This window comes from Colossoma macropomum, unplaced genomic scaffold (assembly GCF_904425465.1).
Source record: "Colossoma macropomum unplaced genomic scaffold, Colossoma_macropomum, whole genome shotgun sequence".
In the NCBI taxonomy this organism is placed as follows: Eukaryota; Metazoa; Chordata; class Actinopteri; order Characiformes; family Serrasalmidae; genus Colossoma; species Colossoma macropomum.
Window position 1 is genome coordinate 10349210 of NW_023494792.1, and position 27536 is coordinate 10376745.

The 27536-nt window shown below is 37.5% G+C and overlaps 1 protein-coding gene across 1 annotated transcript in view; it reads right to left on the bottom strand.

The window, feature by feature from the left end:
• Positions 1–27536, bottom strand: part of lrrc4ca (leucine rich repeat containing 4C, genome duplicate a) — a 90464-nt gene that overhangs the window by 4088 nt on the left and 58840 nt on the right. Inside the window, exon 2 of the mRNA XM_036575908.1 lies at positions 23631–23698. The gene's annotated coding sequence lies outside the window, so the exon portion shown is untranslated. The remainder of the gene's footprint in view (positions 1–23630; positions 23699–27536) is intronic.

The window sequence follows — 27536 nt, forward strand, 5'->3', positions numbered from 1 at the left end:
ACTGTTTCTGGAAGCCACATCAGTACAAGAATTGCGCATCGGGAGCTTCATGAAATGAATTTCCATCACGAAGCAGCTGCACACAAGTCTAAGATCACTATGCACGATGCCTAGCGTGGCCGGAGTGGAGTAAAGCATGACACCACTGGAGCAGTGGAAACGTGTTCTCTGGTGTGATGAATCACACTTCACTGTCTGGCAGTCTGCTGGACAAATCTGGGTTTGGCGGATGCCAGGAGAACACTACCTACCAGAATTCAAAGTACCAACATTAAGATTTGGTGGAGGAGGAATAACGCCCTGGAGCTATATTTCAGGGTTTGGGCTCGGCCTCATAGTTCTAGTGAAGGGTAGTGTTAATGCTACAGCATACAAAGATACTGTATTTTAGACAATTATATACTTCCAACTTTGTGGCACCAGTTTGCAGAAGGCCCTTTCCTGTTCTTCCAACAAATGCTCCATAATGACTTGGAATAAAATCTTTGCATTAACTTACATTAGAAGTTAAGAACTTTTTGCCTTTTTCCTATGTTCTTTTTCTTTTTTTGGGACAGCGACAATATTCAACATATATTTATTAAAAATGACTGAAATGCATTTGTCAGGCTAACACTTGTGCTCTTAATCAGTGAGTGCGTTTACATGCACTTAAAAATCCGATAACTGCAGAAAATCAGATTTTTATTAGTAATCTGATCAACACATTTACATACACTTGGGTAATTAGATAATGGGGAAACTCCAGGTCTACATGAGTCAGGCAGTAATTGAATTTCTGCTTGGCAACCAGCCAATAAACTCATAGAAGAAGAAGAAGAAAACTCAAAACTTCATGCCATGGCTTTTTTTTTCAGCTTATTTACTCATCTAGAAGATGAAGAATATTTAAGTCCTTCATTTTGTCAAGCATGTAGTTAGTTTCAGCGTTGCTCCAAAAGTGTTTTGCTGCCATCTTGCAGCAATACTGCTTGCTTTTTTCTGGTACCACCATCTGTTTTCGTACATGTGCAATAAGATAGTCTGAAAGAAATCTGAGTAAGAGTTCACATGCACTGAGAAATCTGATTACTGAGCTAAAATCTAGCTCTCTTTATTGGATTTCTTACTTGGATTTCTAGACCTCTCTCCGATCCAAGACATCGGAGTATGCTGTTTACATGACCATTTGAACAATCAGATAACTGCAGAAATCCGATTAAGATGTTCTACTCACTGTAAATAAAATGCGTTTGGTTGATTCCACTGTCACTTGTTAATTATGTTAGTGGTTAATCTGACACTTTAAACCTTCAGTTTAGCTCCAAAAGGCCAATAGGAGAATTCACTTGGCTGTATCTACCTAGATAACAGAGAAAAAAATCCTGATTGTATAATTTTACATCTGCTGTTTTAATAATTTTACCTTTTTGCTTCCAACTAAAACTTTACAATAAAATAAGTATTACTACAAGGACCACTATAACATTTGCAGGGTTTAAATACAACAAGCATGATGATTCTGTTAAATAAAAATTACAACCATGTAATTTTTTACTCATATATAATATTGTTTCCAATACTTTCCAGTGCGTTGTACGGAAGTATGTATGTGTGGTACTGTAAGACCACTTTCTCTCTCTGGATGTACAGCCACTTGGCTTCTTATTGTGTGAATTTGTGTTGTGGAGCATCTTTGTCTATAGGGAGGTACAAATTATATGTATTATTTCCCATGACAAATTATGCGTAGGCTTGTGTTGCACATCTTATGCTTCAGCTGGGGCCTCTGGTGGAGAAGCTGTGTTAAATAGAATACCAGTACATTCGTTCTCAGCAGTCAGTGTTAAGCCATCATGTTCAGCCAAAGGGTAGTTCTAAAAGAGAACAGCTCACTCTTTTTTGCCAGAGGAGGACCACTCTGTTAATGTAACCACAGAGTAATTGCATGATTACCATGACTATTAATTCTGTAATTGCGAAATGGATTCCCTTAAAAATTCAGAGGGCCTGAGGGTTTGAAGATGTGTGCAAGAGACAATGGTGTGGCTGACAGAGATCACACATGAGAGATCACACAGAAGAAAATCACATTATGTTACATTGTTGTTAATTGTTTAAAATTAGGCCTTGCAGAAAACATAATTAGACATAATTGAATTTCAGATTGTAGAACTAAATGTGATATAGATGTAACAGATATGCCAGTGACTGAAGGAAATAAAGTATCACATATTATTACTTCTCAGACATTCTCTTTTGCATCATCATCAGCATCATCACCATTATTATTATTATTATTATTATTATTATTATTATTATTATTTATTTATTTATTTATTTATTTATTTTTAAGTAGTAGTAGTAGTTTTAGTAATAACAGCTATGACCACATTCTTATAAAAAGGTGCCACAACTGCCACAGAAGAACCACCTTTAATTTCTTGAAGAACCATGTCTGTAATAGAGATGTGTTAGTATGAAGAACCATTAACAGATTTGCAGAACCTTCACATAATATGAAGGTTCCTTAACAATTTAAGGCTTCTTCCTAGAATCTTTACATTGTACGGAGGTTCCTAAAAAGGCAAAAATGGTTCTTCACACTCTCATATCTCCTTTACAGAAACTGTGCTATAAAGAATTATCCATTAAAAGGTTCTTCAGGCTACCAGAGGTGGATCTTCTATCAACAATTTTTGACACCTTTGTTTTTGAATTAAACAACAACAAAACCACAACAACAATAATAAAAATAATAATGAAGTATCAATGCAATTCATCTTTACTTGCTCTGATTTTACACTTACAGAAATGAACCACAGACTCCAAAATGCACAATCAAATTCAACAGAAGGGAGGAAAAAAATTGGCTTTCTGCAGAAATCCCTCTGCTTCTCAAACAGTGTGCCTGGCAAAATTGGATTTAGCAGAGGAGAGGGAATTAGATGAAAAAATGATAAACAAAAAACAAAAAATGTGATTATGAAATGAATAAATTTAAAACTTTCATCCCCATAAAAGACAGTGTGCTGGCAGAAGCTTGTCTGGCTGAAGGAAAGAAGAAAGCAATGAAGCCCCTAAAGAATGAATAGGGTCCAACAGGGTAAATAATACAAATGTGGATCTTATTGTGGCTGACAGTACTGCAGGCACATGTGGGCCGTCTTGTATGTTAGCTCACAGTAAGACTGGACAATAAAAAGTACAAAATACAAGATAACATAGACAAACATCAAGAAAGTCCTTCAAATAGTTTTGCACAAACCCTGATTTTGATTATTTATAAGACTGGGCACCTTGTTCAGATTAAAGTGAAAATGGCTGTTCAGTAGTAGAGAGAGAGAGAGTGAGAGAGAGAGAGAGAGAGAGAGAGAGAGAGAGAGAGAGAGAGAGAGAGAGAGAGAGAGAAAACTGACTGAGGAAGTAAGCATTGCAGAGCACTAGCACTTATTATTAACATTTTGCCAAAAACAACCTGTTCCTTGTCAGTCTAAGGTAGCTAAACCATTCCAGGCCATTATATTTAGGTATTTTCTGCTTGTTATTTCTTTATCATCAGGCCTATATAGTAGGTTTTTCCCAAAGTCAACTCCGAGAGTTGACTTTAAGTTCATACACCGGAACACTGCTCATTTTCTCCACAACTATGAAGTGTAACTGCCATTGTTACTCATTCCACTCTCAGCAGAAATGACGACATATGTGGTAAACAAATAAATAAATAAAAAGAATGTTGTTTTAACTTAAAAAGTAGGTAAGCTGAATGTTCTAAAAACACTTCCTTATTCAACCGATTCTATTGCTTCTTAATGTTGACTTGCATGCACAGCTCAGTGAGAAACAGATTCTACTCGTTAATTTAACAGCAGCAAAAAAGATTTCATGTTGAAAAGGTAGATAATTTACTTTCATGATTTAGTCATGATGGAGTTTTCTACTTGCCTGGAACATCAGTGAACTGCTTAATACACAAGTAAACATTACAGCAATCTTAGAAAAGTTATTCTTTTTTTTTCTTGGACAGTAAAGATATATTTGTCCAAAATACTTATAATAACTAATAACTTTTCATAAACAATTAATCCTTATACTGTGATTTTATGTATGTCGATGTGTTAGTATGTTAACCATTTCCAAATACATTCTTTAGGATGTTTATTATGAACATTTACCGTCCAATATTCACTTCAGCTCATCAATTTTTCACTGAATGCCGTCATTTGTTGGCTTTTTTATTTAAAAAAAGGGCTCTCTATTTAAAAAAAAAAGTGTTAAAAAGAGCTAAGTGAACATGAACTATTAAGAACAATAATTAGTGTCTTACATTCTTAGTGTCTTATACAACTTATTATTTCAATAAAATGTAAATCTGAAGGCAGTCAGGTCAAAGGACAGCCTTAAGTTAAATCAGTGTAATTTGAGTGCTATTTTTTTGTTTGTTTGTTTGTTGGAGATGAGTTTCTGCATGCTGAATATTATTTCAGAGCTTCATTTTAGCCTATAGGTGAATGCTTCTCTACAGCCTGCCAATCAGCAAACCAAAAATAAACATGTTCTTCCTTCACAAAAAGAACAGAATGGACAGAATGGTAAAATCACAGAAGATATATATCCAGTGGGGGCACACAGTGCCATCTGTGATGTAAATGTCAAGTGTGTGTAAAGGAATGACAAAAAAGAAAAAAAAAAATCCTCAATCTAGTTCCATGCTGCTGTCCTGATACATCCACTGTGGGAGTTAAAGGGTGTAGAGACAGTGATTTGGCAGCGCACAGGCAGATGTCAGCAGGGCCACAGATGCCAATTACCTTGATGATCCAGAAAAAATGGCAGAAATGGCGAGCCCCAGCTGGGGGAAATGGCTGCTGGTGCAGTCAGCCCTCTTTGCAGGGTACAACATTTAGTTCCTGAAGCCAATGTGAGACCCAGGTCTCCTGCTATGGGGCAGCAGGAGCTGTAGTCCTTATAGCTGACCCAGAGAAAAAGGCTCCAGGTTAGGCCTTGCCCTGCAGACGTCAACTTCTGCTCACACCATAGGCTAATAGGGCAAAATTCATGAGTTTACTGGACAGCATCTATAAACCATAACTGCCCAGCCCTTGGCTTCATGGATTGGGAATAGTTTGGTCCACATAAAAAGCTAACACAGGCAGAAATCACAGGGCAGAATACACAGGAGAGGACCTCTAGGTGCACTAAGCCACCTGCTGCAGCAGCATAAGCCTGCAGATGTGCTGCCAGTCAGGTGTGTCAAACAGCACATGTGATGTGCCTGCAGCCAAAGCATGGAGAGAGAGATAGAAGAAAAAGGGTCTTCCAGGAAAGTACAAACAGCTGAAACAGGAAGGCTCTTTGCAGCAGGGGAAATAATTGCACTCCGAGCACAAGCTTTTGATCTATTTTCAGATTAAGCAAGGGAGCTGATATCAAGCTCGTCATGTAATTTAATTCATGCAGTTTAATTCATTGGCCAACAAGACTACAGCATATATAATACAAAATCTTATTATTTCCTAACAGGAATGTACACATAGTTTTCAGGTGAAAGTATGTGTGCTAGCAGGCTTGAACACAGAGAATACCATTTTATTAGTCAAACATTTCATTAGTCAAAATAAACTGCCTTTGCAAAATTAGCAGATGTTCATGTCTGAGGAAGACAAAAAATCAGGACTTCGGAAACCATGTTAATATTAATCACACCAGGAAAATCGTTTAGCTATTGTGAGTTAAAGAGGTAGGTTTTCATGTCAGATGAGGAGGAGGCTTAAGTGATGGTGATTAATAGATTTTACTATTAGTGAGTAAATAGATTTTTACTAAATTCGGTTGCACCACCGATCCTTAAGTCATGTCTTAACTACTAACAACTAGCTAATGCATACATCAGTTTAGTATGAAAACATGTTAAGAAAACAACCTATAAACTTGCTGCCATTTAAATACGATGGCAGCTTATGCTGACATTTTGTATTTCATAGAAAAAAAAAGTCTCCTGCATAAAACAGAACAATATTTATATGATTACAGTTTCAATATATGAAACTGAATACAGAACTCATAGTTCCATATAGAAAAATACTCTACCAAAGAACTCCCTGTGTGGTAGGATGGCCTTCCCTCTTCCTCTGTCACTCGGTGTGACTCTAGCCAGCATGGTCGTCTGTTAGCTGGCAGAAATGGCAGTTAGAGTACACTCTTACAGACTTCTGGCCACGGATGGCTGTGGCATCTCTAGGGATAGAACTTGCAATCTCCTAAAAGTCAAGTAAGGCTTTGTTTTTCTTTGTGCTATCTATGTAGTTTCCATTAGTTTCCCTATTACTTCCTTAATGCTCATGGGGAGATGCAATATACAGTGGGTTCTGGATGATCCAGGATGCCATAATTAACCTCTTGGGTCCTGTGAATGTCTCAAAATCTGAATTTGGGGGCTCTCTGAAAGTATACTTATCATGCAGTTGTGCTGCTCATTAGGGAAAAATAGACACTCAAATTTAAATTCGGGGGGAAGGTCATTGTTTCGACCACCAGTGACTGTCTTTGGTATTCTTAACTAACTAGAGATGCACCTCTGTAGCACTGCTGTAGCATATTTGTAAATCTGAAAACTTGCCCAGTTTCCCAAGAGTTTGGTGGAAAAAAAGTAAATTGTTACTCATTTCTCAACCCAAAGACAAAAAAGATGAGTGCAATCTTGGTTAATGTGTGGAAGAGTGCATTGCCATACTAGAAAAAAGCAGTTCCAAAAGAAGAACTGTAAGGTCAAACATTTTCCTGCCATTGAAGCTAGCAGTGTCACTATGGCGTGTGAGTCAGCAGCCAGCCAACACTGGCCAACACATGTTAGCAAGCCAACATGGGACCCCCCAGATACCAGGGGGTACTTTGCACACTGTAGAGGTGTATATATTTAGTAGTTAATAAGCTCAACATGACAACTAGTTTGTTAAGTGCAACCCATTTGAATACAGTAATGTGTAAACCTGAAATAAACACTTATGTAAGCACTAGCCTATGTTTGAACTTATGTACAGTTGGTGCAACAAGCCAAAAATGTTTAAATATTTAAAAATATTTATCTTTTTTTTTAAATCACAAATGCTAGCAAAGCCATCTGGGATGAAATAGTTTAGTGATTGGTAATTTGTAAACCATTACACTGTACAGCCTACCTGACCAATATACAGCCTTGTGTATTTCAGGGATGGCACGATTCCCCAGCTCATTAGTTTACACAACACCTCCACATGAGCTAGTCCTTACACCAATTTTAGATTGCGGTAAGTGAATTCTAACAAGGTCTTACACCAGTAAGTCCAGATGATCTTTTGCCCTGAAGCTATACATGATGCTCAGAGGAGGTCCTAGAGACTGTCTCAAAGAAAGGTAGAAGAAATCATGCTACATTTGTACATGTAGTAGCTTCTCGTTTGTGGGACACGAAATAAGATAAAAGGAAGAGCCTCCAAACCTTAAATAAACAAACAAACAAACAAACAAACAAATAAATAAATAAATAAAAGGAACCCTTTACCGTGCACACTTATATTTGCACATGATATGGAACAAAGTGAAGATCCTGTCAGCCAGACACACCTAGAGGTTACAGTGAGGTAATGGATTTTGGCAGGCATAGAAACAAAGCACAGCTATGTTTTAGGAGCATGCAGGCCAATCTCCCTGCGGTGGTAGCAGGTGGAGGACCCCAGTAGCGTGAGGACAAAAGCCACTCCCACTGATTGAGATCAGGAAAACACTGTCAGAAATCCAGCATGACAGATCTGCCTCTGTCTAACCTCTATCCAGTCTTTTAAAGGAAAAAAGCCTGTCTGATTCTCCGAGTGAAAAGGGACATGCAATGGCTTCTTTCTATCCCTCTGACCCACAGATGCTTCATCCGTTCCAAGTCTTTGAGAGCAATGGGGTTGGGGCAGGGGTAGTGTAGAAGCAGAAGAAGAAGAAGAAGAAGAAGTTCTACTTGTCAACAGAGGCAACAAACTGGGCAAAGCTTCAAGTCCTGGAGAGGATTTTTACTTTTTACTTACTAACTGGATTTGCATTTACATTTATGGCATTTAGCAGGCAGAACGACTTACAAAAATGCTTTATTGTCCACCTGGAAAATATATCACTAGATATATGCATATAGGCTAAAGATTCTAAAGATACCCTTGAGCTAAAATGTAAGACACTGCTAGAAACAGAATCAGGGCTGATAACTAAATATGTCATAAAGACAGTTCATAAGTACAGTTACAAGAATAATAAGATGTGAGTGTATTAAGTATGTAAGTATATTAAGTAAGGCTGTTCAGGAGGCTAAACTAGATAAGACAGATGTTGTATTAACAGTATGCAATCAACATAATATGATGATATTTTCTTAATAATAACCTGGAAAATACAGAGTAGCAGAGAGAGAGAGAGAGAGAGAGAGAAAGAGAGAGAGCGCTAGCATCGGAGATGATCTAGGGGCCCATGTCTCTCCAAGGTGTCCCCTTGCAAGGCTCAGAGTTCCTTCCTTTTTCTGCCCCCTATCCTCTGACCCAGATGTTGTTTGTTTGTTTTCCTGTTCTAAAACACCCAGCTAAAGTCAGGAAGGGCTTGCTAATGAACTTGGTTCAGGTGTGGTATGAGCAGGGAGTCCCTACAGTACCCCAAACAGTACCACCAGCATGTATCTTATGGTCTCTGGAATGTAGATGCTAAAAAAAAACTGTTCATTTGAGTTGGGGGTGAAGTAGCTCCTCCCCAAAATGTGAGGACTGCCAGAATTCACAGACCAAAAACATTATAACAAGTACAACAGGGCTGCTGCACTTCCAAACTGAAAACATGTCAATATTAGTTAAATAAATTGTGTTGTTTAAACAAAATGAGCAAAAATAAGTAAATGTTCATTTCAGTGAATGAAAACTGTTTATTCTGATCCAGAGAGAATCTGTTCCAATTAAACTCTAATTAATTACACTGAAAAGTGTCAATTGTAGTCCCATCGCCAACTAAACTGAATGCCACTGTATACTGACATTACTGTACTTGATTGAATGGAAATGTGAGGGATTTTGGGGAGATTTTGACAGGTCAAGCCGGGCCTTATTACAGATCGGGTTTTGACCACTGCCATAAGGTGGGCAAGAGCAGCTCCATTTTTTGCTTTTGTAAGCAAGCAACAAGGCTTTAAATTTGGAACCAGTGAAGGGAGCCCAGCAACAGAGTAACATGGGTAAAGTTAGGAAGATTGAATATAAATATTCTATAACTATACTATAAGTATAAATAAGTATAAAAACTAAAATAAATGATAAACTGACAACTAAAAGAATGCAACCGGATCTTGATAAGCAGTGCTTTGTTACAGATTCAGTTTGTGACTTCGCCTTTGATTTGTGCAAGATTTGTTGAACGTTACAATAGAGGATATTCTGTACAAACTGAAACACACACACACACAGACCTGCAGATATGACCCTTTAGAGCTGTATGAGCGGGTTTGTGAAGGAACTGTGTAATGAGATGCAAAAGAGAATCAGGTCAGCTGCTGGCAAAGGCTGGCTTTTTACAGCGCTGAAATTAAAGGGAGAACAGGGTGAAATAAAATGGCGGAGATGCCATTAAGGAAGGTTTTACCACGTGTGCAGCTTTATCAGCCTACAGGCACTGCTTCTCTCTCTCTCTCTCTCTCTCTCTCTCTCTCTCAATATCTCTCTAATCAGTCACTAGCTAGAAGATGCAAACTGCAACTGAATGGATTACTAAAGATCTTATCAAGGTGTATTTTGTTCTTTGGCAGTGTGGCAAATGTAGGTGAATCTATAATCATTTGAGAACTCATTTCACAAAGATACATTTTTTCTAGACTTTCTCATGATGGGCAATAATTCCTTTATATTTTGAAAGATTCTCAGCTTAATTTTTGTCTCTTTTGTTTTGTCTCACGTGTGGTACGTTTATGCAATAAAATCCGATTTTAAGAAAGCAAAATTTCACATCTGGATTTCAGCACTAATATTAATGCAGGTTGAATGTTTTAATGGAGTTTGCAGATTCTCTAGTTTAATTTGATGTACAAAATCTATGATAGGATCAAACATTAATGCTAAAAAGTCTAGCATTGTCATAACTGAGCAAGACGAGGAGGGTTGTAGGTTGACTTTAGTGAGCATTTTTCTTGTTTGTTTCTTGCTCTGAATTTAAGGAAAGAAAATGTTTCCTTAACAAATGTACCTACTCTTGTAGTGGAGCAAGTTGTGACAATGTAACTGTTTTCATTTGCTCATTTTGTGAGTAAACAGAAGATGTTTACATTTCAAAAAACTATTGTTATTTGTAATAGACAAGGGTGAGTATCTTATATAAACGTTTGAAAAGCATAGCACAAACAACCACAGAGTTATAGAGGCTGACACAAAAACGTGTTACAATCATCTCCAGTCTCCTCTGTGAAAGTGTAGGGGAAAAAGATTCTTAGCTTATTTTTGATGTCATTGTCTCAAAGTGATACTGAATTTGAAGTGTGGCTCAGAGACAGTGGAAGTGCTGCATTATATAGAGAAGAGCTGCTAACATTACAATGCATATGCAAAATGCCTCTGCAAACCTGCCAGCGGTGCTACATATGTAGTCATTAGAGAACACAAAACCTTTTTGTGCCGCGTAGAGCATTAAATCTGTATTTTGACTGTTTTATCATAAAACCGCATGCATGTGTTGTACTGACTCAAACGACTGGCAATCTGCAGCACAACGGCCATTACCACTGTAGCGAGCGGCCATCTGGTGCATTACAATTCTACATGTCAATAATTCATGTATAACCTCCATTTCCAGTAAAATATCCGAATGTGTGTATCTGTACATGCGTAGCAACCGAATCTACAAAGTATTTCTCAAAACCAAGCCCTCCAGGGCCCAGCTGTCCCCACCCGCTCTTCAGCAGAGGACCACACAAAGTTTCTGCTCTGTGTCTCCTTGGCGACCACTCTTCAGCTGGCATTGCTTTACTTCCTGTCCTTGGTCGCCATGCCAACCCCCTGTGAGAAGACACCAGCGCTAGGCATGCATGATTGAGATAAATTGCAGCAAAATGGTCCTGACTGCCTCAGCCCCCACAAGCTTCTCATCCAACTTCCTCTCATGTACAACTTTCAAAAGGAAGAAGAGGCACAAAATGTGAAAGAAAATATTCAGTATTGTCGGGTTTATATTACCTTCAGATTGCTTGAAAAGTGTACTAGAAAAATGATGATATAATCATTTTGTTCAATATAATTAAATGAATGTATAATTTGTCATTTAATGTGATTGTACCAGTAAAATATATATTTTTCATGTTTTTCTATCTAGGTAAAACTCCAAGACTGTGCAGTTTTGTGATGAACCGAAGGACTGATTAAGTAACAAAATACGTTGATAAATACATACAGCACTGTGCAAAAGTCAGAGCCCACCATTTCACTTTATTAATAATTAATGTCAACATTAAGTATCAGGAGAAGAGCAGAAAACATATATATATATATATATATATATATATATAAGAAAATTACACAGAAGCTTCAACAAGAAAATATTAAATATATTTTTCACTATCCAGTGTGTCCACTCTGTGCCATTATTACAGCTTTCATTCTTTTCAGGAGACTAAAATTCAGTTCCTCAAAGAAATCTGCAGGGATATTTTTCCACACCTCCAAAGTTCAGTCTTAGAAGTTGGTTGTATTTGTGCTTTTTACGATCCCAATAATCCCAAACACATTCAGTGATGTTAAGGTCTGGACTCTGGGGTGGTCAGTCCATTGTTCTGAGTAGACCAGCAGCTTCTTTGTTTGGTTTGTAAGTGTTCCTCTTTTTTAGTATTTCTTCTCTCAGTAAAAGCTTCTTGACAGTTACACATGCTTTCAGACTCATAGTGTTGAGTTGTCTTCTCACAGTAGAAGGATGGACAGAAACACCTGTGGACGTTTTCAGATCTGAAGCAAGAGTGGAGCTTGATTTTCTCTCAACGATGAACACTTTAAGTACTTTTAATCATTTTTTGAACTCTAGTTTTGAAAAGTTAAGTTTTTTTACACTCATTTTCTTTGACTTTTCCTTTCCTGCTGCAAGCTGATGATCTTATATCTAAGCTCTTCCAAAACTTAACTCATAATTAATGTTTGTTTTGACTGGAAATGAAATAAATGACACACTACTGTACAAACATACTTGAGACTTATTCCAGTGAAAGAATGCAATTGGATCTTGCAGAAGGGAATGCTATGAAGTAAACTAAACATGAAGGTTCAAAAACATTTTTTCACGATAAATATATCAGAATTATGTCAAATAGAAATGGCCCAAGGATATTATAGGGAATATATGAGAAAAGGGAAAAAAGGGAGACAGAGAGAGAGAGAGAGAGAGAGAGAGAGAGAGAGAGAGAGAGAGAGAGAGAAATGGAGAGAGATATTCTCTAAGCCACAAAGACTTTAAGCAATTAGCAACAATTAAAGCCCAGGAGGGGGTTTTGTTTAGTGTGAGTCCATGTTATATACAACAAAAAAAGAAAAGAAAACAAAGCAGGAAGGACAAGTTGCAGTGCCCCTGTTGCACATGAATGAGCAATGTGAGCATGCTCTTCGCAAAATGACAAACAGGGATAGAAAGGGGAAGAAAAGGGTAAATAAATAAATAAATAAATAAGACTTGTATTGCAATGTCCACTTAAACAGGAGGTTCACTTAGACCAATAAATATAAAATATTACATATGGGATGCTTCATTGAATATTGTGACACAAAAATAAAAATGCAATTCTAATCACAGTCCTTTCCTTGAGGTGGTAAGATGGTAAAACACAACAACAGGAGGAGGACTGGAGATCAGCGCAGAGTGAGAGAGAGAGAGCGCGAGAGAGAGAGAGAGAGAGAGACAGAGACAAAGAGAGACAGAGAACATGAGAGGTGTATTTAATTTTTAAAGTCTAATCAATATCCTACTGAGTCCTGAGTTCAGCCCTATGAATCTCACATTGTTTTTTGGCCAAATGTGGCACGCTACACTTTATTCAGACAGGAAAATGAACGATTTTGGGGAATTATAGTAATAGTGCAGATAGGAGGAGAGGCAATTTTCTTCAGTTTCTTTAATCTCTAAGACATGGTGGTGATTTGGTTTGTAGCACCAGTTAAACAGCCATCTGAAGACATTAAACAGCTAATTATTTTGTGACTGCTGGTCACGTTTAATCAGCTCAAATGAAGCTGCAGTGCAGCGTTGTTTGATATGTGTTCTTACTGGAATACAGTACGAGTGAAACTGTTCTGGATATTACAATCAATTAAAGGATTACAGCAGATGATTTCTTAACATGATCACTGGCCTGCCAAGAGTTGAATTAATGCTGATTTAAAAGGTCTCCATGAGAGTTTTTACATTGGCTGAGACCTCAACATTGTAAACTATTCAATTGTTTTTGTGATGATATGAAAACCAAAACAGTCGGACACACAGTATTTTCACCTATTCAGCCAACAACAGTTTAGCCCCTCTCATTCATGTGAAAGTTATGAGGAGTTGTCATTCTTTTTCCAGCCAGAACAGAGGCCAGACATAATTTACATACTGTACTGTAACTGGAAAACGCTCACATAAAAATGAATTATTGCTGTTTTAGGTATACAAATCTGCACAAACATCAAAAGTAGACCTCAGGATATTTGTACAGCCAGGGATAAATAGATTCTGACATGGTCCATCAAGTTGCCATAGACATGACCTCATATTTAAAACTGAATGGATATGAAAGAAAAGACTGGCAGAAGCTTTGATTAGTTCATTCTAGATGATCATGTACACAACATTAATCCAGATGAATCACCATTTTTCCACAGTCAGCTTTGAGTTTTAGTCCTCACAAACCCAAATAGTAACTTTTATTTTAGACGTGTAGTGAGTTTAATTTTGGATATGGTGGTGAGGGATTTCTGTGCTTCTCTGTGGTTTCAGTCCAGGCTGAAAACCCTTTATATAATAATGGAAAGGCTGACGTGTCCAGCAAAGCATGAGAGGAGCTGACCAGCATGAGTCTGCAGGGCACTGCATTCACTACCAAATCAGCTCAGATCACTTCTCTGGGTAACCTCAGTAGTGAGGGAAGAAAATGAGAGGGGGAGAAGGAGGGAGGAGGCAGACATAAGAGGAAGACAGGAAGAAAGAGAAAAGAGAAGAAAAAAGAAAGAGATAGAAGTAAGAAAGAGAGACAGACAAAAAAGAGAGAAACAGAAGAAGAACGACAATAGAAAAGAGAAGAAAAGAATAGAAAAAAAATTAAAAACAAGGAAATAAGAAAGAAAGAAAGGAAGAAAGACAAAAAAGAAAAAACGAGAATGAGAAGAAAGAAAGAGAGAAGAAAAGAAAAATGAGAAAGAAAATGAGACAAATATGAGAGAAAGAGATAAAAAACAAGAGAGAGGAAAGAAAGAAAGAAAGAAAGAAAGAAAGAAAGAAAGAAAGAAAGAAAGAAGATCAGGGAATCAGTGAGTGAGAGAGAGAGAAATAACAATGAAAAAGAGAGAAAACCAAAGAGAGAAAAATAAAGAAAAAGAAATAGGAAAAACAGGAGAAAGAAAAAAAGATATATGAGGGAAAGAGAGAGAAAAACGAGAGAAGAAAAAGAAAGAGAGAGAGAGAGAGAGAGACAGACAGGGAGAGGGCGGTCAGCAGTCTGCCTGGAGGCTACACATTCTCCAGATAAATGAGGCATACTAATTCCGATTGGCCTCTTCAGACTCAGCCGTCTCATCTAGATCTCATTTTGGACTACTGGCCCTGAAGACCACATAAACACACACACACACACACACACACACACACACACACACACACACACACATACACAGAGGCTCAATAACCACATGAACTCACACAGATTTAGTCACCACATCATAATAGCTCTCTCTCTCCTGCCCTCTGTTGCTCTCGCTCTGGTCGTCTGTAAGATAGGTGTACTGCACATGTGCGGTGTTGTGGGTGAAGGGGCGGCACTGCTGCTACCTGCTTTGATTTATTTGTGTAATTAAGCAGGAGCATGTCTGACACACAGACGCATTATCGATCAGACCTGCCTGGAGAGGGGATAAGTGGGTGTGAGGGCATTGCTGAGGAGATAGCTATCGCTCCAGATCAATCTCCTTACACATTTAGTTTTATGACCAGCGTTCCAAGAGTTCAATCATACAGTGCCTTCCTGTGTGTTATGGTTAGGGTCAGTTGTATGTAAACATATTGTGTCTGCACACAACTCTTTGTATTTGTTTGTGATAGCTGTAGCTCTATGTATATATATGTATAGTACACTTTACATGTGTACACATGTAGATAATCTCATCTCGGAGCACATCAATGAGATTGGGCTATTTGTTTTCTGTAGAAGTGTGGGGGGGGGAGTGAAAGGAGGGTTAGATGTATTGATGAATTGATGCGTCACCCTTCTTAGATTCTCAAGTGAGTGCAGAAAACCAGTTCACACTCAAAGGTCATTAAAGTATAGCTATACTGAACCTAGTGATGCACTGATTGCATATACTGGATTGCTATAGGCACCAATACTAACATTATTAAGTAGTTTAATATAAGTTAAATGTGTCCAATCTACATTTAAATTACATGTCTCATAAAATTGTTATAGTGCAATTTGTTAAACCTTCTAGAGGAATATAGTTTGAAAAATTTTGCAATCCTAAAAAAACATTTGGACGGTGAAAAAGTGGGTAGGCCAACTTGTTACTTAAAATTTCTAAATACGCTATGTCCTGCAAAGACACAACATCAGGCTGTAACCTGTAGCTGACAGCAGTACAGTCATTGCCCTACCTAGTCTGCTTCCTATGGTGATACAAAACAAACTTATACAGCTTAGATTAAAACATATTGTCATGGGGGGCATGAATATGTCTACTGACCATTTTCTTGTAAGTCTTACCTTTGATGACTCAGTGCATTGAATTAAACCAGTGACGATATGGTTTTTATTTATTTATTTATTTTTAATGTGTTTTTGCCTTCGGAAATGAGCAGAAAACATCACATTCTTTTGGGAATGGGGTCTCAATTTTACAGGTCCCCCGGTACATCTTTTAACCACAGCCAGAGCTTCAAATTCCAACACCGGCGTGTTGATAACAAACTGAAGGCTTGAAGTAATGGCAGATAGCAATGGCTGTTAAGGCATGACTTGGTGGTTGAGAAAATAAGATGGAGCTCGGGATTGGAGCTTGGATTAGATTTCAATCCATAATTATTTTTACTGGCAGTACTCATTGACAACAAAACTTAGTTCATTATTTTAAAATTAAAGCTTAATAAATATGCTTTCCCCCATTTGATAGGGTAGGTCTGTAATCTATTTGGCTACAACCCTGATATGACCGTCTTCACTATGGTGCATTAGCCTTCAGTTCAAAAGTTGGAATCACTTGTCATTTAACTATTTTTGTGCTGCCCACATATGTGTTCTTTTATAGCAGTTGTGAGGTTGGACAAGTTTACAGAATGCTGGAAACAATCCCATTCAACCTAATGAGTACTGTAGTGTACAATTTAGTTTTTGTCAAAAAAACCTACATTTAGAGTGTGTTATTATTGCCATTTAGTTTGTGACGATTTGTTGTATATTCACGCTAAGGTCAGAACAGTGGCCTATTCACCAGTATCATTTCCACTCTATCTAGTTTCAGTTATGTACAACAACATATCGCTGTTGTTGGAAGAAAACTTCTCCAAAATGGTAACTTTACAGGAGAAGAAAAAAAACCTACTTTACTTTTAATGTAAGTCAGTGGAACCAGAGTGTTTTCCAAGTAATTTTTGGCCTTTTCATTTGGTCCAATCATCATGAAATTTACACAGAATGTAAAGAGCCATAGGCCACTGAAAAACAACAAAAATGGAGATACAAGGTTTTCTTCTGACAACAGCGATATTGCAGATTGGTAACAAAGCATACTGACCTGAAAACTCAATTATATGAAACAAATCAAGACAAACAAACAAGAAAGATTGTAACAATTTCTCCTTAGAGTGAATCAGTGATGGACAATGATCAAGTACATGTTCTTCTGTATTGTATTTAAGTACTTTTTTCCAAGTATTTTTTTAAGGCATTTCCATTTGAGCCTTTTACTTTCAGTTCACTACATTCCACAGTAAAATGTTGTACTTTTTACTCCTCTGCTTTCTAAATAAAACTGTGAAGTAAACACTAAATTTTTCATTATGTATGGAAGAATATGATGCACTTGGTCACAAATATGTCAAACCAGTCATATTACACCTTTCACTAAATTCCTAAATACTAAATAGCTTATCCAGTGTAAACAGGCCTAGGCAAGTCTGACTTTAAGAATGATTTTTATATTGATGATATTGTGTGCAGTATTTTTAATTTGGATGGATGAAATTTTACATAAACTGAACACATAAGAGGAGAAATGTTAGATTGTTAGAATATCTTACATACTTTTACTTTTGATCCTTAAGTAGGTCTAAAAGCAAGTCCTTTGGTACATTGACTCAAGTAAAAATGTAAATAGAGCACTTACACTTTTACTTGACTAATAGTTTACCAGGGATGTTGTTACTTTTACTCAAGTACTGAATTACCTTGTCCACAGCTAGGTTAAATGGGGTTTTTGCAATCTTTCTGTAAAGCTTGTCCAACCTTGCAACAGTTGCTATAAAAGAATGCATCTGTGGGAAGAGTGTGGACAGGTCAATTGAACCCCAGTGCACTGAAATTACCCTCATGGACACTCCCACTTCTGGACTGGCTAGGATTAGTACACTCAGTGTGGCCTTATGCAAACCCTCCATAAAACCAGGGTGCACAGTCATCACATTCTTCCAGGCGATGAGGGTGGGCTGCAGACACTGCAGCTGAGTTCCTCACCCTTGCAACACACACACACAATCAGAGCAGGGAACAGCTGTGTTATAAGGGCACAGTGGGTCGCTAACATTAAATACAATAGAAGTGATTTGTGAAGCGTAGAGAATGATAGTAACAGACTCTCTGTTGTAATATCCTCTATCTGACTTTGATAACTCTGGTGACAAAAGGGCTGGAGCCTCCCCAGAGAACATTACAGGCTAAGACTATAAAGAGAAAAAGACAATATAATATTTCCTAAAAGACACTATCTATCCATAACATATCATATGCTAACTTTTAAAATATCACTAGGCTTAAAGTAGCTGGCTGAAATGTGGTGGAACCTGATCACCTTGTGCCTGGTGGAGACGAGCCATTCACCTGCTACACTACATTTGTTGAATTAATAACAGATAATTTATCTGCAGGTGCAATCACACTCTGTGGCTTCCTCGCTACGCCCAGCACGTAGGTGTTACAATGTACTGGCAGGCTTGCGTCTCTTATGCCCGTTTAATGCCGGGGTGGTGGTGGCAGATCATTTCGTGATCTGAAATCAGTCTTTCAGTGTGTCTTATAACGGTCGGAGCCATCGGGAAGATGTTGTGGGAATCAGTTCTTTCTTGGGTCACTCAAGTTGTAGGCCTGACCTTTTTTGGGTTCCTGATGGTGGATTGGTCGCAGAATCACCGTCATCTTTGACTTGTTCATTATGAATATTTTCCAGCACAGTGAAAGGTCACATTTTGTCCTGAGCACTAACACCCTCATTGCTTTATAACAGCAAAGCCGAAGTCAAATTTGCATGTTAACATGACTAAAAAGAAGTGACAGCTATTAGCCTCCAATTAGCTATAGATAAATGAGATTCTATTAACGGGGCAGTATTGGGGATCGTTGCTTAATAGTCATTTTGGAAATCTAATTGTTCTTTAAAAAGCAAGCAGCTGAAAATGGCAGCACTTTATGAACACATGAGCTGCTGTTACTTTGCATCTGTGAAGCAGAAACAGGTAATGTCCACTACACCACCTTAAAACGGCAATTAGAGTCCAAGAACTGGGAAATAGCTGCACACAGAAACAGACAGCAAGGAGCAGCAATTGCCTTGATTCATTTCAATGATATCTACTCATCAATGTGCATTTCCACTGAAATACCTGCTGTGTTCTAATCCATCCTATTAATTTACTGCCTTACTTGTCAACCATGGGATTTATCAGCATGCACTAAGATGAATTGGTAACTGTGCATCAGCATTCACTGATGCACAGGTGCCATTCAGTGGCACTTTGGGACTTGGCATAAGGTACACTAAAAAAACAGACACATGCTTTCTAGAGGTTTAAGTTGTTTTCTTTCTTACATAAGTGTTGGCCTACTGACACTAACAAGTGGGTTCAAAAGGAGGGAAATTTTTTTCAAGAGCTTGATATCTGTACAAAGTCAGAATTCCAGTTCATACATGAACCACTTTGATGTTTGTAGTCTATTATTAGGCAGGTAAGGATGAGTGTTTCTCTGCTGCACAGGGCACCTCCCGCTCAGTGGCATATATATGTTTTACAGCATGGCTGTTGTCTTTTAAAGGCAAGAAAGTGCACTTGGACATAATAATGATCCTCAGTGTACTTACTGTTTATCCTCTTTTATTTCAAGTCAAAACGACTGATAAGTATAAGTTATAAGTGTCAGAGAAAAAGCAGAAAATATGTATTTAGCAGAAAATTTCACAACAACTAAATACAATATCATGGATTTCGGTATTGGGTGAGTCCTCTCTTTGCCTTTATTACAGCTTCCATTCTTTTCAGGAGACTTTCAGGAGGCTTTCAGTTTTTTTTTTAAAAATCTGCAGGGATATTTTTCTACACCTCCAAAGTCTTGGAAGTTGGTTGCATTTTCTGTCTCTCACAATCCAAGTAATTTTAATTACAAATTTAGACTCAGCAGTTCATAAAAACATTTCTCTGTGTCTCAGATGTCTGGTTTTCTCTAGAGTTTGTTCTTGTGCAAATGTGTGTCTCCTATTTTTGTCCATTTCCTTGACAGCTACATATCCATTCAGACTCATAGTGTTGAGTTGTCTTCTCACAACTGTGGCTTTTTTCAGATTTTTCTTCTGTCTCTCAAAGATGAAAGCTTTAAGTACTGTTTATCTGGTGATGATCTACCAGGTCTCACATGACTGTTAGGAGTCACATTTTTTCTCTATCTTTTAATATTTTTTTTTAACTTTCTGCTTTTTCACTTATTTTTCTTTGTGATTCCCCTCTTTTATGAAAGTGGACCATCATCTATCTTATCTCCTTAAGTCATTTTAGATGTACATGAGAAAGAAATGTGTAAGGCAGCTGAGGTGAGTTTGCGTAGTTAAATGTTTGTGTGTAAATGTTAGTGTCTCTTTGAAGGGGAACATATTGTTAGTGGGAGCTTTGAGAGCAGCTTTTGTTGGGAGGACACAGATGTAACTAGTTGGTTTTAAGATTGGAAGGATGGAAGAGTTAAAGTGGCAGCAGAGTTCAAAGGAAAGAGTGGACAAATTAAGTACTAACAGTTTTGATTTTCCTCAGTGTTGATATTATATTCATTACATTTATTGTCTTTTAAATATATGTTTCCTGCATTTTGGAAACATATATTTAAAAGACAATGAAAAATTATTTAACTTTTGCAGAGAACTTTATACCCACACAAAAATACATACATTTTGGAATATACTGTCTTTTTTGAATTTGTACTTCAATGAATGTTTCCAAATGATAATACTTTTACTTCTACTCAAGAAGCGAGAAAGGGAATCCACTTCTTCATCACCTTTGTCATTAACATGTAGTTACTAATTCCTTTTGTTTAAATTCATTATGTTATGTTAATGATAGCATCTGTACTGCTTTGTGATTAATCACATCTCCAGTTTTGGAGTGTTAGCATTTTATTTTAGACCACGAGTATCACATAAAGAGAAGAACATCTGCTAACAAACTTTAGTTCCTATACTGATAGATGCTGGATGTACTAAGATGGTCCACTTCAATTGTAATAATATTCAGCATGTAAGTACTTTTTGACCTGCATTTCTACTCTGCTGTTTTCTGAAAATATGGTTGAGTATGGAATTAGGCTACTCTACACATCTCTCTCTGTAATCATTTAAATAAAAAGAATGTATTCTCAGAGACTACCTGGTTCTTTTCCAGTTGAGTTCAGGTTAAAAGACCTAAAGACCTGTCTTTTGTACTGGATGTAACTACGTGAAGGTACATGAGGAACATCTGAATGTACAGTGACAATGTTGATCCTCCTCTGGCTTGTCCACAAGATATCACAGAGCAAGTTGACACATTACATCCTTTCTATTACACTTTTATGCACAAATATCCTATCGATTTAAAGCAGGTTGACCCTGTGGCTGGCCTTACAATGGACCTTCTCCCTTGTGACCACTCTTGAACAATAGTGAGACACCTCTATTCATGTTCATCGTCAAATTATCCCAAGGTCTCTGTCATGAAATCAGGAATAAACCTTGAGAGTGATCCAGTTAATTCAATTTATGTTGATCAAATGTCAATATGCATGACACTTGAGCACTATTCTGTGGAAACAGATTACTGTTGCATGCATCTAATATTCACTGTACTGCTTAAATCAACAAAGCAGATGAAATAAACACTTAGACGAGGGAGTAGTTGCCCTCCAGTGTCACCATCTGTTATTTATATGATTGTTGCCTCCTGGGGAAAGCTAGAAAAAGCCACATATTGGAGGGAAAAATATATAAAACAGAAAAAAAAACCTTATATTATCTTTCTAATCAGCTGACCCTGACTGGCCTCTCTGGGGAATGCACAGCCAGGGCAAATTTGGTACACTACCATTATTTTCCCCTCAAAGCTAAGAGGTGGATGAAGGAAAAGAGAAGCCAAGGACTAAAAATTCCTCAAGCATAGGTTTCAGTCAGCTAAAGATAAACTGACAACACAAGGCAGCTTATCTGATCTAGAAAAATGTACAAATGCACTTTGCTAGAAGCCATTACAAGGATTAATCTGAGGTAAATAAACAAACAAACAGCCCAATTGGAACTGTAGCATCGCAGACATTACAGCCTAAAAGTTTATAATAGATAAATGTTTACACATACAGCGCTGTGCAAAAGTCAGAGACCGTCCTTTACCCATCAACTTCCAGTCCAAGTACAAGCACCACAAAAAGAAAAAAAAAAAGCTGAAAACATATATTTAACAGACTTTTTTCAGTAATTATTGTGTCCACTCTTTATTACCTTTATTACAACTTTCTTGTCAGGAGACTTGTTTTCGGGTTTTCAAAGAAATCTGCAGGGATATTTTTCCACACGTTCAATGTTCAGTCTTAGAAGTTGGTTGCATTTTCTCCTTCTCACAATCCAAATAATCCCAAATACATTCAATGATGTTGAGGTCTGGATTGGGAGGGAACACCAGTAGCTTCTTAGTTTGATTTGCAAATTTTCTTCTCTTTTTGGTCTACTTCCATTGCTTTTCTCACAAAGATGAAAGCGTTAAGTACTTCTTATCTGATGGTGACAGTTTTGGTGGTCTACCCGGTTCTGCTTGTAATCCCAATTCCTCTAAATAGTTTTTGAACTCCAATTTTGGACATTTCTTTTTTTTTCCATTTATTTTTCTTTGACTTTGCTCTTCCTTATACAAGTGGATTATGTCATATCTAATGTCTGCAGAAATATCTTATAAAAGCGTTTACTTAATGGCAGTTATGTCTACAAATTAAATAAACAAAGGGTGGTCTCTTACTTTTGCATAGTATTGTATATTCACTAAGTGGCTTCCCTGCACAAACAAGAAGAACAGAAAGAAGATGCATGTGAGGCAAATGTCCAAAACCATTTTGAATTTGTTTTTAATTATTTACCAATTTACCAACTCACCATTAAGAGTTCCCCTATTGCATTTCAGCATTCCCTAACCATAGTAGGTGAAAGCTGCAGGGCTTTTATTGTATGCCACAAACATTCAGACCAATCACAGATGTTTTGAATTAGTTGATATGGGTGTTTTGATGAATCCAGGCATCCAACAAATGCAAATAATTTTGGTCAAAACAATGCCATTAACTAACGTCTTTAATTATGAATCAAAGATTCTTTGATGTGCTTAAATATATTCCCAGGCTTATTGTGATACCAATATATATGAATACAATAACTCTGATATATAAGAATTCTGTCATTCATTGAGCCCTTGCAACAATAAACAGTATATGTGACATTTTTTGTAAAAATCATAAGCATGCATGGCATTGTTTGATGATCTAAAATATAGGGGTCACTAAAAATGTAAATGAAGCATAGTTTGGCTTTTAATGTGGAAGGGCTACAAAAAAAAACAGAAAACAAAATAAGAATCTAATCCTGATAATCCAAAAAGATGGAATATGGTTTTTCATTGTTATGTTATGAGTTCACTGTTATGGTACATCATGTATGGTATCGATCATGCATGGAATCACTTACACTAGGCAAGTCAATCAATATGCAAAATAGGCAGATGAAAAATGAAGACTAACACCTGTGCTAATATTGAGCTGTTTCTCATTAAATGTTACAAATATGTGCCTAATTTCAGGTTAGTCTACTCTCCTTATTACTTCTCACCTAATAGACAAAAGACAATATCTGCCATCAGATCAGCTAAACGTGCTTGTCAGCGTGTCTTCTATTTTCACTCACCTGCCAGGTCATCCACAGTGCCAGCAGGTCCTGGACATCTTCACTCTCAGTTTCACTAAGTGGCCTCCCTACACAAACAAGAGGAACAGAAAGAAAGATACATATGAGGCAAACGTGCTGTATGTCCAAAGGTTTGTAGACCCCTGCTTATCCAGTGTTTCTTCTGAAATCGAGGTTTTTAATATGGAGTTTGTCCCCCCTTTGCTTCAGTAACAGTCCCCACTCTTCTATGAGGACTATAAATACCACCCCAACAAATCCCAAAGGTATCCGATGGTGCCCCATCACTCCAGAGAACACAGTTCCACTGCTCCACAGCTCAATGCTGGAAGGCCTTGTCATTAGCTTTGATAATGAGCTCAGGCTCATGTATGGCTGATATAGAGTTCCCCTTCTACTGATAATGCTTTCCAATTGAGACTATAAAATCTGTTTAATGCTTGTGTCAGCAATGGGTGCACCTGAACCCCTTAAATGGCCAGTTTTGTTGTATACTTCTACAACTTTTTTTTTGTATTGAAATCTCTGCAGTTACTGAATAATAAGCCTTAATATGTAATAAGCCTGGGATTTTAATTATTCTTATAGTTTATAAGGCATTGAGGAGATGCTTATTTCTTAGCTTCAGTCTTAGATGATGCTGAATCAGAGAGAGCACTCAAGTCGCAGGGAATCGTAGTATAAAATTCTTTGTCAAAAACAATTGTTGAGAGATGAGTCATCAGCAAAGGCTCAGGACATGTGGGTTTTAGCACATATGCAGAATCCAAACAACTCAGCTCAATTAAGATATTATCAAGATAGCATCCTAAACTGACTGACAAGCAGAGAGTGTAGAATTATACACACTGCTTCCTAACCACAGGAGATGACTCAGACATCACTTCTGCAAAACAAGCACAAGTTTCAGCACACGCCTCAAATTTCATGTGTCTAAGAGCTTTGGTGAACGTAAAATGTGTTTTCCTGACGTGAGGAGAAAACAGTCTTTAGAAATGGAGGGATCAGGAGAATGGGACAATTTTTACCCTCTATTTCAAAGCTGAAATAGAAGTTTTAGACGTGAGACACTACAGGTGAAAAAGGTAATTTTTCAAAAAAATAGATACAATGAATCTTCACCAGCTGATTACTGATATTCTTAGACGTATCTTACATACATACATACATACATACATACATCATCTAAACCGCTTATCCTTCTGGGTAGCGGTGGGGTGCTGGAGCCTATCCCAGCTGTCATTGGGCAGAAGGCAGGATACACCCTGGACATGTCGCCAGTCCATCACAGGGCAGACAGACAGACAGACATACACATTCACACACACACTCACACCTAGGGGCAATTTAGCATGTCCAATCAGCCTGACTGCATGTTTTTGGACTGTGGGAGGAAACCAGAGTACCCGGAGGAAACCCATGCAGACATGGGGAGAACATGCAAACTCCACACAGAAACGACACTGGTCGACCCGGCCAGGAATCGAATCCAGGCCATTCTTGCTGTGAGGCGACAGCGCTACCCACTGCGCCATATCCACTTAAATATACATACATTTGCATAGTTAAAACAAATGTTAGAATTAAAATGTTTATTTCATTGCAATGACACCCTCCAGAGAAAAGATTTTACAAAACAGGTGATTGAAATCAATGTTTTATTGTTAAGTCAAATAAGTAAGACACCATGAACTACTGTTCTAAAATATTTTAAAGTAATTTTGTAATATATTATTTATCATAAATCCAACTATGAGCTATATGTTAAGAAAGTCATCTGTAATTTATTTTAAAATAAGTTCAGCAGTTAATGTAAAATTTAATGTAAAATTCAGCTGTTATACGAGCTGAGATTTTTGTTTCTGAATGTAGAAAAAAGGTGATTTTGAGAAAAATGATTTTAAGAATGAATCAGATCTCAGATAGCATGCACCATTTGTGTAAATGTTGTTGTTACTACAAAGACATTTCTGTCAGTAGTACTTTGCCTTGAAAGAAAGAAAGAAAGAAAGAAAGAAAGAAAGAAAGAAAGAAGTTTTAATCATGAAAATTACAATATATTTACAATTCATTTCAAAGTTGAAATATCAGTTTTCCTTTAAAATAAATAAATAAATAATTCTCAGTGAACACACTTTAGCTGAAGCACATTGATCCATTTAAGTAAGACATGATGGCAGCGCAGTCGCTGATCAATATGACTTGCAGCCACACAGAAGACCACTGCACTCAGACACTCACTGACTGTACAACTTATCCATCAATACAACATCCAGCATTAAGAGATCATCACATTAGCTCATTTTATTCCATCATTTCATTATTCACTCACTAAACCTACACACAAAAACCTCGACAATGTTCTCTGCCAGCATCTCCACCAATGATGCCATTTTCTTTTATCTGTTCCAAAAAGGAGGGAGGCTTTTAGAACATAAAATGGAGGTAGGGAGGGAAAGAGAGTGAGAGAGAATGACCTAAAGCAGGACTCCACACTCCATTCCCCAGATAGGGGGATGACTGTTCCTCTGCTTGTTCCCTGGGGACACAGTGCGAGTCACTTAACAGACAGAAGGAGAGGAACAGAAACAAGCTCATATTAAATAAATCATGAGAGCATCTATTAATATCAAGGTGTAAATAACAGCTTTTTGTCTCCCCAAATGAAAAAGTGCTGGAGCTTGCAGCCTCCTAGCCAAATGGTTTAAAGGGAGTTGATGAAAAGAGGGTCAAACACAGATAACTCCTCTGCTGCTACAGCTCTCCAGCATTACTGTAGCATTATCTCAGAGTGCTTGCTAGTTAATAACTGCAAGAGCTTGTGTAAACACAGCCCCCAGACAGCGTTCAGATCCCTGTGCATGTGTGTATCTGTGAAAGATCTGACCACACTTCATTTTCCTCTCGGTTCCATTTGCAAACCTGGCACACACTTGACTGGCAGCCTCTAATGCTAAAACAGCAATCACGTTAATCATGTTCATTCTAATTTTCATCATCATCTTCATCATCATCATCTCCATCTCACAATCACCATAACAATATCCCTCTCATACCTCCTACTGACAAAACTCTGTATCATCATTTTCTGCCTGCACAACGAGGTAGCTACATTTCTCTCAGGCTGAGGAAATATATGCCAGCTATAATTAGTACTGAGAGACATACATATTCAAGCGTGCATACATTAGCCTGCGGTGAACAGAGGGAGGCTGCCTGGGTTAAGCAGACCTGTTAAAGCCACTAGCAAACGATGTGGTAATGTATGACCTCATCTGCAGAATAACCTGCACCATCACTAACCGTTTTCATATTAACCTCCAGACCAACTGATGGATACTGACTGGCTAAGCTGTTGATCATGTGGCAGAAATTTGAGCTGACGGGGTTCACACTCAGATTCATCATGAGCGGAGCCAGTGCACTTCAGAGAACACAAATGAAAACCAGAAACAAACTCTCCTTTGCTAGGAATGAAACCAAAAAGGTAGTAATTTTCAGTTGTTCCATGAAAAGTTTAATTTGAAATCTCTCTGACTGGTGAATAACATTATTACATTGTTATGTGCAAAACAAAGTTTGAACTAGCTAATTATTTATGTCTTACCTTCAAACCTCCAACTGTCTTCAGATCAACGTCACGTCTCGCGTCATTGAATTCAATATGTCATTTTAATTCCATTTGGCCTTTATCAAAGTTCCTGGATGAAGAACTGAGACAGGCTGAGCTTACAATAAAAGTTTTAGTAACATAAAGCCTCATTAGATGGACAATCAAGCCCATTTATTGTTGCTGCACTTGTAAGAAAAATATATACCAACAAACTCAATTACTTTATATGTAAAATGACGCATGTAAAATGACGCCAAATGTGCAATTGGTTTGCTTTACATCATAGTCATTTT